The sequence below is a fragment of the Octodon degus genome, unplaced genomic scaffold (assembly GCF_000260255.1).
Source record: "Octodon degus isolate 3935 unplaced genomic scaffold, OctDeg1.0 scaffold00214, whole genome shotgun sequence".
NCBI lineage: Eukaryota > Metazoa > Chordata > Mammalia > Rodentia > Octodontidae > Octodon > Octodon degus.
The window spans coordinates 637,087-647,212 of record NW_004524790.1 but is presented as its reverse complement, the minus strand read 5'-3'; positions in this window follow the sequence as shown (position 1 = coordinate 647,212).

Sequence of the window (10,126 nt, the reverse complement as noted above, 5' to 3'; positions counted from 1 at the left end):
TTTTTGTATTTTAGAGAAGGGTCTGCAGGGTGTTCTCACTGCTAGGTCGGACTCAAAGTGATCTGCCTGTTTGTAGCCTCCCAAGAGCTGGGATTACAGTCCTGCACCACCATGCCCAGTCTCAGTGCCATCTCAGGGTCCCCCGTGGGTGGGGCCGGCACAGCAGGCCCAGGAATTGAACTCCCAGCCCCTGAGCCTGCTTGGAGGTGCTCTAATCCACAGAGCTATTTAGTCAACCCTCTACAGATCTAATTAATCTAACACATACATATCTATTACCTTGGTAATTTATTATTAATATTGGGATTTTAAAATATTTTTATTGTTGTGCCATCATGACTGAGGCCTGTGTGCTAAGAGAAGACCGCAGCCCTTATTTACAATTTTAATTTTGATGTTTTTGAAATTTGAGGCAGTGTCTTCTTAAATGACTAAGTTGTCCAGACTGGGCTCAAAAGTTCCTTTTTGAGCCACCAGTGCTTTGTGCTTCAGATAGACACCAACCATGACACTCAATTGATAGCTTGCTTTTCTTTCTTTCTTTCTTTCTTTCTTTCTTTCTTTCTTTCTTTCTTTCTTTCTTTCTTTCTTTCTTTCCTTCCTTCCTTCCTTCCTTCCTTCCTTCCTTCCTTCCTTCTGGTACAGGGTCTGGCTATGAAGGATGCATAGTGATGGTCCTGTCTCAGCCTCCCTAGCACTGTGATTCCAGGCGTGTGCCACCCCACCTGATTTTGGTGGGCCACTCAGCATGTGGTACTGGGGATCGAACTTGGGTCCCTCAGCTTGCCGGGCAGGCACTTAGACTGCTGAGCTATCTCCCCGGTGCACAGTGTTTTAAATATGCTTCCACTTTCCCCAATATTTAAATATCTCCAAATAAAGTTTATAACAATAATGGACGTTTTTGTGTAAATTTTCATACATAATTGTTGAATGTAAGGAAAAATAAGAGACTTTAAAAATCCATCAGTAAAATTCCCCAAACACTTTTAATCAACTCTAATTAACATCCTATGCAGCTAATAAAAATAAATTATTATTTTGTGTAGGAACATTGATGTAATCACTGTTAAATTTGATATTTCTTCCTCCATACTTTTACCCTAACCTGTCACTTAGTTCAGAAGTGTCCCCTTATTGGATGTCTTTGAATTTGCTTATTATTTCATTATTTTCTTTATAAATTCATTAGTGATTTGTAGACCTGAGAAATATGCTAATGATTATATCATGGATCCCTTATTTAATAAACTCTAATACACTATTGATACTATTTCTTCCAATCACTAGTGCATGTTTGTAATTCATAAAATATACTTCCATTTTGGGAGATTTGTACTTATACATACAGACCTCAATCATTTTCTTTAATTTTATTTTAAAGGTTAAAAACAAAGAACAGAAACAAAGACAAACAGAGTAACAAACGACAGTACAAATGGTACAGAATTTCAAAACAAAAATAGAAATTTAACAATTGTTGCAGTACATGTTTTCATCACCAAATCTGTTGTTCAGATTAATAGATACACACATGCATAATTGATCGAATAATTAAACATTAATGCTTACTTTCAATGAACCTTAATTTTTTTCTTGTCCTTTTTTACTTTATAGTCAGACCTTAATCATTTTCAACATCTTTTCCTCTTCCATATTCTCTCCCTGTCTCTTTTCCCCGTACCCTCCAATTACACAGAAAAATCTGCCTTTCTTTTACTTGTTATATCAAAATTGTGTTTCAAGAGACAGTGTGGTAAGCAAAATAATCTTTCAGCAAGGAGAGAGAAAGAAATTTTAAGACGTACATTTTTATGTACATGGACTAACTGAATTTCTGTTATGGTTTGCGCATAGATCCCGGTCCCGCGGCCTCAGGCTCTAAGGGGCGGGTCTTCAGGAGGAGTGTTGTGTTGTGGGGGTAAGCAGCAGACTGCTGTGCGCAGGTGGGGCTTGGCCAGGAGATGTGGGTTACTGGGGCAGGGCCTGAGGGCTTCATCTCCCGCTTAGACCCTCCCGTGTTCCCTCCTGACTTCCTGTCTGCTGCGCCTTAAGCCACACGCCTGCTGTGCCCTTGTACCCTGCTGTTCTTCCTTGGAGCCAATGAAATATGGACTGAAACGTCTACAAACTGTAAGCCAAAACAAGCCTTTCCTCCCTTACATTTTGGGGGCTGCCTATGCTTTCTCCAATACTGAAGAAAGAGGCTACAATAGAAATGGATACTTGGAGTGGGGCCCCTGCTGCGACTTTACCTGACCATGCGATTCAGAAGCTTTGGAAGTGGTTGGCGGGAGAAGTTTGGAAAGGTTTGAAGATTCCAGCTGGAGAAACTCTAGAATGCCTTCAGCCAAACTGGGTGGGAGATTCTGATCAGAGTGTAGAAGAACAGAATGTTGCTAGAAATGCAGACAGAAAAGGCAAGACCCAGGAGGTTTTGGTTGGGAACAGGGACTCCCTACATTGGAAGTTGGACTCCAGGTCATGGGTATTACACTCTGGCAGAAAACTTGCTTGGCTTTTGATTATGTCCTGAAACTTTTTAGGACACTGAGATTAAGGGTGGCAGACTAATTTATCTGATGGTGGAAATTTCAAGGCTGTCAAACATTCAGGCTGTGGCTTGGGTATTTTGGGGACCTTTAGCCAACTCTGCATTGAGTATCAAGGGAAAATGGCCCAGTGGAACGATTTAAAATTTTTGAGTTTGACCAGAAAGGAAGCTCCTGTCAAGTTGGGTCCTCCAAAATAAAGCTGGGGAGAGTTTTGTTGTTAAAAAATCACCATTAGAAAGAAACCAAATATGTTAGGACAGAACAATAGGAAAGATGGCTTGAGCCAGCAGGGCACCACTCTTCAAAGCCTCAAAGTTGCAAAAGGGAAAGATTGAAGGTTGAGAAGAGAGACAGCCTGCTAGAGACAGAGGGTGGAGGCGGGCTGTGAGCACTGATTCCCTGGGACTCAGTTCGGACACTCAGGCACTCACGAGGCAGAGCAGCCACAGCTCCCAGGAGCTTCAGCTTGCCGCAGACCTTGGCGCGGTTCTTGTGGTGTTGGTCTTACAGGAACACAGAATACAACAGTTGTGAGCCTGTGAGTCGGGTTCCAGGAGGCCGGCCGGGTGGTGTACCTCCGAGAGGGTGGTGCGTTAGGCCCCAAGAGTGGAGCCCAAAGTGCAGTGAGCACCCCAGGGAGCTGAGGAAGCCAGGAACGTGGAACATCTGCTCAAGCAGTTAGGAAATCCAGTCCCAGAGAAGCCCTGAGCGCGCAGCCACTGGCGACACCTTAAGGGCAGGGCCACAAAAGCCCTTGGGAATTCCCCTCTTGCAACAGCCGGCCCCAGGTGCTGCACGTGCAACTACAGGAATGTTTGCCCTTTTGAGTTTCGGTATTGCTTTTGTCACATTGGTTTCTATTCCTGTAGTCCTTTCTTTTGGGAGTGTCTATCCTGTGGCATTATGGGTCAGCAGCATTTTTAATTTTTCATTGTTATAGGGGCTCCCGGCTAGCAGTTTCCTTTAAATCTCATAGGAGGCTTTGGCTTGGACTTCTCGGCAGCGCTGAATCTGTGAGGGCTTTGGCAGCCCTTGGAGCTGGACTGAATGCCTTTTGCATGAAATGATGGGGATAAATCTTTGGGGGGACAGAGCGAAATGTTACAGTTTGGATCTAGATGTCCCCACATGGCCTCTGGGACTCAGGGGTGGGCTTTTGGAGGACAGTTGCATTATGGGTGCTTGAAGATGTCTTGGGGTGGAGAGGCGAAGCCTGTGTTGATGACGTGAGTCACTGCGGGTGGTCTGGAAGGGGTTACTGTCTCCCTCCCGAGTCCTCCCCTCTTCTCTCCCTGCTTCCTGTTTACCAGGTAACGAGCAACTCTTGCCATGTTCCTGTTTCATGCCATCCTGCACCGGAGCCTGTCAACTACGGCCCAAAACCTCTGTAAGCTTTGATGAACGATTCCTCCCTTAAGGTGCAGGTGTTGAGAATCGAGTCAGCGATTAGGAAAGTGACAGCATTGTAACCAGATGCAGTGCCTTGTGGCCGCATCTGCGCAAAACACGAGCCAGTTGAGTGCAACTGCGTGTGTCCATCCTCCCACCAGTGGTAAGTGAGTTACTATCAGATAACTTATGCTGTACGAGAAGTCAGAGGGGACAGCATTTCATTATGAGGAGGGAAGGGGACTACTGTTAGTTTGGAGGGCCACTACTGCTAGTTGCAAGGGCCACAGCATGAGTTGAGCTGTGTCCAGGGGGGCGTTGTGCTTTGTATAACAAATCCTGGATGTAGCTCATGGGTGGTTCCTTCTCTGAGCCTGGAGCTGGGTGTGGCACCAAGGCCCAAAGCCACTGTAACACTTAAGGGTGAGCTGAAGAGACGATTTCTGCCCTACTCTGTGAAAGAGACAGGGTCGTCAAACACCAGATGGCCCTGTCTGAGCCAGCGGGATCTGGACCTAGCACTATTAATTGGAATAGATCTCCAGCACACAGGCAACCCTTTCACACCCTTACGCACCTGACTCTGGGGCGGATATTGTGAGCCAATCTTTGTATGTCTTGCATTAAATCTGTTTCTCTAGTAAGCACTGACTGATACACCTGAATTTCTCCTTGATAGAAAGAAATTCTTCTGGGCTGGCCAGATGGCTCAGTGGATTAAAGTACCTGCTTAGGCAGATGCAGGGACCAGGGTTGGATACCCGGTGTGCCATGCTGGCCCCGCCCCCGGTGTGCACTGAGGTGGCACACAGTCCAACTACCTTTTTCAATCCAGCCACCTCATGATGAGGTACCTCACAGGTCAGTCCTCCATCGAATGCCTGTGGAAAGTGGGGTGATGGCTGTGCATGCGTATATGTTCCTATTTGTCTGCTGATCATGAGGATAGGTACTTGTGCACTGACTCTATTTAAGCACTACGTGAAATATGTGCAGAAATGAGAGAAAAGGATAGGAATCCATTCCAAAGTTCTCCTTTCTGATTGTACAAATTAATGATTTCCATTTCTGTTTTCCTTCCTTCCTGCTAGATACAAAGGAGAAAAATCCAAATTTTTTTTGTGCTCAAGCAGCCTGATCCTCATGATCAGGCCCTGGGGGTCTTGGGGTGAGTTATACTGTTTAGACTCCAGCCCCCTTTAGTGCATTAATTCTCCATGTTATAGAGCTGTTTGTCACGCTTCTCTGATAACCCAGTTGCTTTACTGAGCGCTTTGTGAGGGTTGACTAGCAGATAGCCAGTACTTTCTTCATGTTCTCTTGGTGGCAATTGCCAAATAAATTTCTAAAACTTTCAACACATCGACATGCTCATGGCCTCAGGTAGTGGTTAGGCTATGTTCAATGTGCTTGTATGGTATGTGCCACCTCTGAGGCCACTTTTCATTTATTATTATTATATATTTTTGGCAGAACTGGGGACTGAACTCAGGCCCTTGCGCTCGCCAGGCAAGCACTTATTCTACTGAGCCATCTCCCCGGCCCCACTTTTCATTATTTAAGCCTTCGCTTTTCAGCAGGTGACCTTGCACGGAAAGGCGATGCTAGTGGAGCTTATAATCTCTGAGTGCAATTTCAGCTCAATGTCTCTCAGCTCTATGAGAAATGTGACCTACTTGTGTCTGCTCTTTATTGCTTCAGTAAGTTTCTTTCCTTCTTTTCTACCACTAGCCAAGTATGAAAAATGTTATCTTATGCCCAATATTTCATGAAGGTAGCTGAATTTATGCTTGGAAGGCAGCTACTGATTGTTTCCAATTCAAGAAGAGATTCTGGGGGGTTCCTGTACCTCAGAATCTATTTGAAAGCCTGTTCTGTCACGGGCTCAATGTGGGTGAAGAATATGTCTTTGGTCTGTGTCATAAAGCTGAAGGCCCAATTTTGCACTCTGCTTTTTGTGGGCCAGAGAGAGAAGTTTCTGATTGTGTTCCTCAGTAGAAGAGGAACAATAATCATGTAGTTGTGAGGAGGGGCTTTATATTTCTAGACTTGTGCATGCCACAGGATAGAGTCAGACTATCAACTTTTCTCTGTGAACAGGTTCTTCATGCCTAAGAGAAGAGCATGAATTATTTTCTTAGAAGTTTTGGGCTATTACCTGCTTAATTTCTATTCCTACCTAGTGTCAGTTTACATGGATATACTCAGTACTACCTTATTGATCAATATTTAAAAACAAACTGTTAATATTTCTCTGATTAAGATATCTGAGGTGAAACAATTGGTTAAGAGTTTTGCTCATTCATAACTTTTGCGCCTGTTGCAAAATACTTGCTAGGAAATCATCATACTTTACAAATCCATGTAGAAATCCTGTAAGCCATTTGCTGTTTCTGCCCCTTTATGCTGTCATTTCATTTTATCCTTGCAAACGTTAATCTGTTTGTTTCTTTGCTCATTGTGGACTTTATCACAACATAGTCCTACAATTTGTAGTCTATTGAGAGTGTTTTTATTCATGTTGTACAATGTTTGCAAGCTTCATCCATGTTGTTGCTTATATCTGTTTAACATATATTTTTCTTATAGTATGATTCTCTAATTTTATTGGTACATTTTTGACATACACAATGATCTTATTGTCGTAAGAAATTTGCTTCAGTATGTAGTATAGTATAACTTAACTCTTAAAAAAATTCTTTTCCAATCCCTTCTCTCCTTATTTTTCAAAGAGAACACTAAACAGTAAAAAACAACAGCAACAACAACAACAAATTTAGAAATTATACAGAATTTCACTAAACAAAGTAATAGGTATTTGGGGCTGGGGAGATAGCTCTGTAGAATAAACGCTTGCCTGGCAAGTGCAAGGGCCTGAGTTCAATCCCCGAATCTGAAAAAAAAAAAAAAAAAGTAAGAGTTGTTCAACACTGGATGTTGTATTGCATAATGTTGTCTTCAAATTAGTTGCTTAAATTACCAGATAGAAGCAAGCAAAATTAGTAAAAAAAAGTTGTAAGAAATTAAAAAAGAGGGCTGGGGAGATAACTCAGTAGAATAAGCACTTGCCTGGCAAGTGCAGGGTCCTGTGTTCAATCCCTGGTACTGAGAGAAAAAAAAAAAGAAGAAGAAGAAAGAAATTAAAAAAGAGAAGAAAAAGTTAGGCATGTGCATATAGAAATGTTGTTTATGTTTGAGTGTTGAATTTGTATCTTGTGATGCTACTGACTTTGGTTATTAAATCTACAAGTCTCTTTCTTGGTGGAGTTTTGGAGTTTTCTATGTAGAAGATCATGTCATCTGCAAATAATGACAATTTCACTTCTTCCTTTCCAATTATTATTCCTTTTATTTCTTTCTCTTATCTAATTGCTCTGGCTAATGTTTCCACAACTACACTAAACAGGAGTGGTCTCAGTGGGCACCCTTGTCTTGTTCCTGATTTTAAACTGAAGGCTTTCCATTTTGTGCATTTAGTATGATCCTGGCTGTTGGTTTGTCATAGATGGCTTTTATCAGGTTGAGGTAAAGACCATCTATTTCAATTTTCTGTAGATTTTTTTTCATGAGTGAGTGTTAGACTTTTTCAAAAGCTTTCTTTGCATCTATTGAGATGATAATGTGGTTGTTGTCTTTGGCTTTGACATTCAGAATTTGTATATCTGCTTGATTGACTGTTGATAGTGCATATATGTCTAGGAAGCCATCCACTTCTTCTGTGTTTTCTTTTTTTTTTTTTTTTATAAGTGTTGTTTAATTCTTTTTTTAAAAATTTTTAAAATTTATTTGTGTGTGTGTGTGTGTGTGTGTGGCCAGCTCAGCCCACCAGGGGGCGGGGCTGGCTGGCATGTGGTGCTGGGGGATTGAACCGCGGTCCCTGTGTTTTGCTAAGCTTGTTCTAAGTAGGTGCTTTAGACCACTGAGCCATCTCACCAGCCCCTCTTCTGTGTTTTCTATCCTGTAAAGGTAAACATTTTTGAAATACGTTTTGATGATCTTCTGAATTTACCTAGGGTCTGTAGTAATTTCACCTTTTTCATTCCTTATTGCACGAATTTGAATTTTTCTTTCCTTTTTGGATAAGTTTGGCTAATAATTTATCAGTTTTATTTATTCTTTCTTTTTACAATTGTTTTATTTTTTAAAGAGTACAGATTAGAATTAAAACAAAAAATTACAAGTGATACAGTGTCCCTCTTACAAAACAATATGAATTTCATAGTATTTGTTGTAGTACATAGAGTTGTCTTCCCACCAGTTACTCATATGACCAGATATATGCATCTAAGAAGAAGACAGAAAAAAAAGAAGTATATAAAAAATCAACAAACTCTTGGGAAGGTGAAAACAGGAGGATCACTACAAGTCCGATCTGTGTAGTGAGACCCTGTAGACCCTGTACTAAATAACTTAAAAAAGAAATTAACAAGAGAAAAAGTACATCAATTGGAAAAAAAAGAGACAAAACAAATTAAGTATTATCAGCTCCTTTCCATAGACCAGCAGAAATGCACAGTACAGCTGTCCAAATCATCCTGCTTACATACATAGATAAATCTCTTTCCCCAATCCTTCTCCTATCTTTCTCTGCAACTCAGTAATAATTTCTTTTTGAATAAGTTCATTCCTTTTTGCCTAGTGTCTATTGTACCCTTCAGATTCCATTTTTCTCTTTCAGGTTCTCACACTAAGGAGATTACACTATGTTTTCACATGCAGGTCTGATTTATTTCACTTAAGAGTATGTTCTCTAGTTACATCCATTTACTGACACAAGACTCAAACTTATCCTGTTTTATGGCCGAATAATACCCCATTGTGTAAAAATGCCACATCTTCTGTGTCCATTCTTCAGTTGAGGGGCATCTGGGTTGTTTCCAGGATTTAGCTATGACAAATTGTGCTGCTATAAACATGGGTGCATATATATCACTGTGTTAAGAGTTTTTCATTTCTTCTGGAAAAATACTCAGGAGGCTTGAATGGGATCTCCAGTCATAGCTTTTTAAGGAACTCCACACTGATTTCCATAGTGGTTGTACCTGTCTGCATTCCCACCAACAGTGCAGAAGGGGTTCCTTTGTCCCCATAGACCCTCCAGCATTTGTTATTGGCTGATTTCCTGATGCCAGCCATTCTTTCTGGGGTGAGATGGAATCTCAGTGTTGTTTGAATTTGTATTTCTTGAATGGCCAAAGATGTTGAACATTTTTTCATATATTTACTTGCCATTTGTATTTGTTCATCTCAGATGCCCTTTTTTAGATTGAGTCTTAGGAGGCTTCATTTTTAAAAATTCTAGAATTTTTAAATGTTCTAGATAGAAGGCCTTTGTCAGAGGGACAATCAGCTATAATTTTTTCCCAGTTTGTGGGTTTTCTTTTTACTTTGTTGGAGATTTGCTGTGAAGTGCAGAAAGTTTTCAAAAAGATGTGATTCCAGTTGTTGATTCTTTGAAAGATTTCCCGTGCAGTTTGTTTTTTTTTTTGTTTATGAACTGTCTACCTGCTCCTATGTCTTTAGGATTTCTACATACATTTTTTCTTCCAGAAGATTTAGTGTTTCTGTTTTAACATTTAAATGTTTGAGCCATTTGGACTGTAGCTTTATTCATGGTGATAGGCATGGGTCTAGGCTTAGCTTTCAGCATGTGGAAAGCCAATTTTTCCAGTACCATTCACCAAAGAGGCTATCATTCTTCCAGTGAGTCTGTTTGGCCCCTTTATCAAAGATAAGGTGGCTGAGTGCATTTGCTGTTGTGTCTGCATCTTCTAATCTGTTGCTCTGATCCCTAGGTCTGTCTCTATGCCAGTACCATGCTGATTGTATCACTGTAGGTTTATAGTATAATTTTGATCCCTCTGCCTTTTGTTTGCTTCTCAGGATTCCTTTTGATATTCTGGCTGTCTTCTCATTCTAAATGAATTGAGGAAAGTTTTCTCTAACTCTGTGAGGTTTAGTAATGGTATTTTAATCAGGATTTGCATTAAATCTCTATAAAATAAATTTTGGGAGTATGGCAATTTTCACAATGTTGGTCCTTCCTATCCAGGAACATGACATATTTTTCCTTTATCTCAAATCCTCTTCAGTCTGTTTTCCCAGAGCACCGTAAGTATTTCATTTTTAGGGTGTTATTGTGAAAGCTGTGCTTTCCCTAATTTCTCTTTCAGTGCATTCAT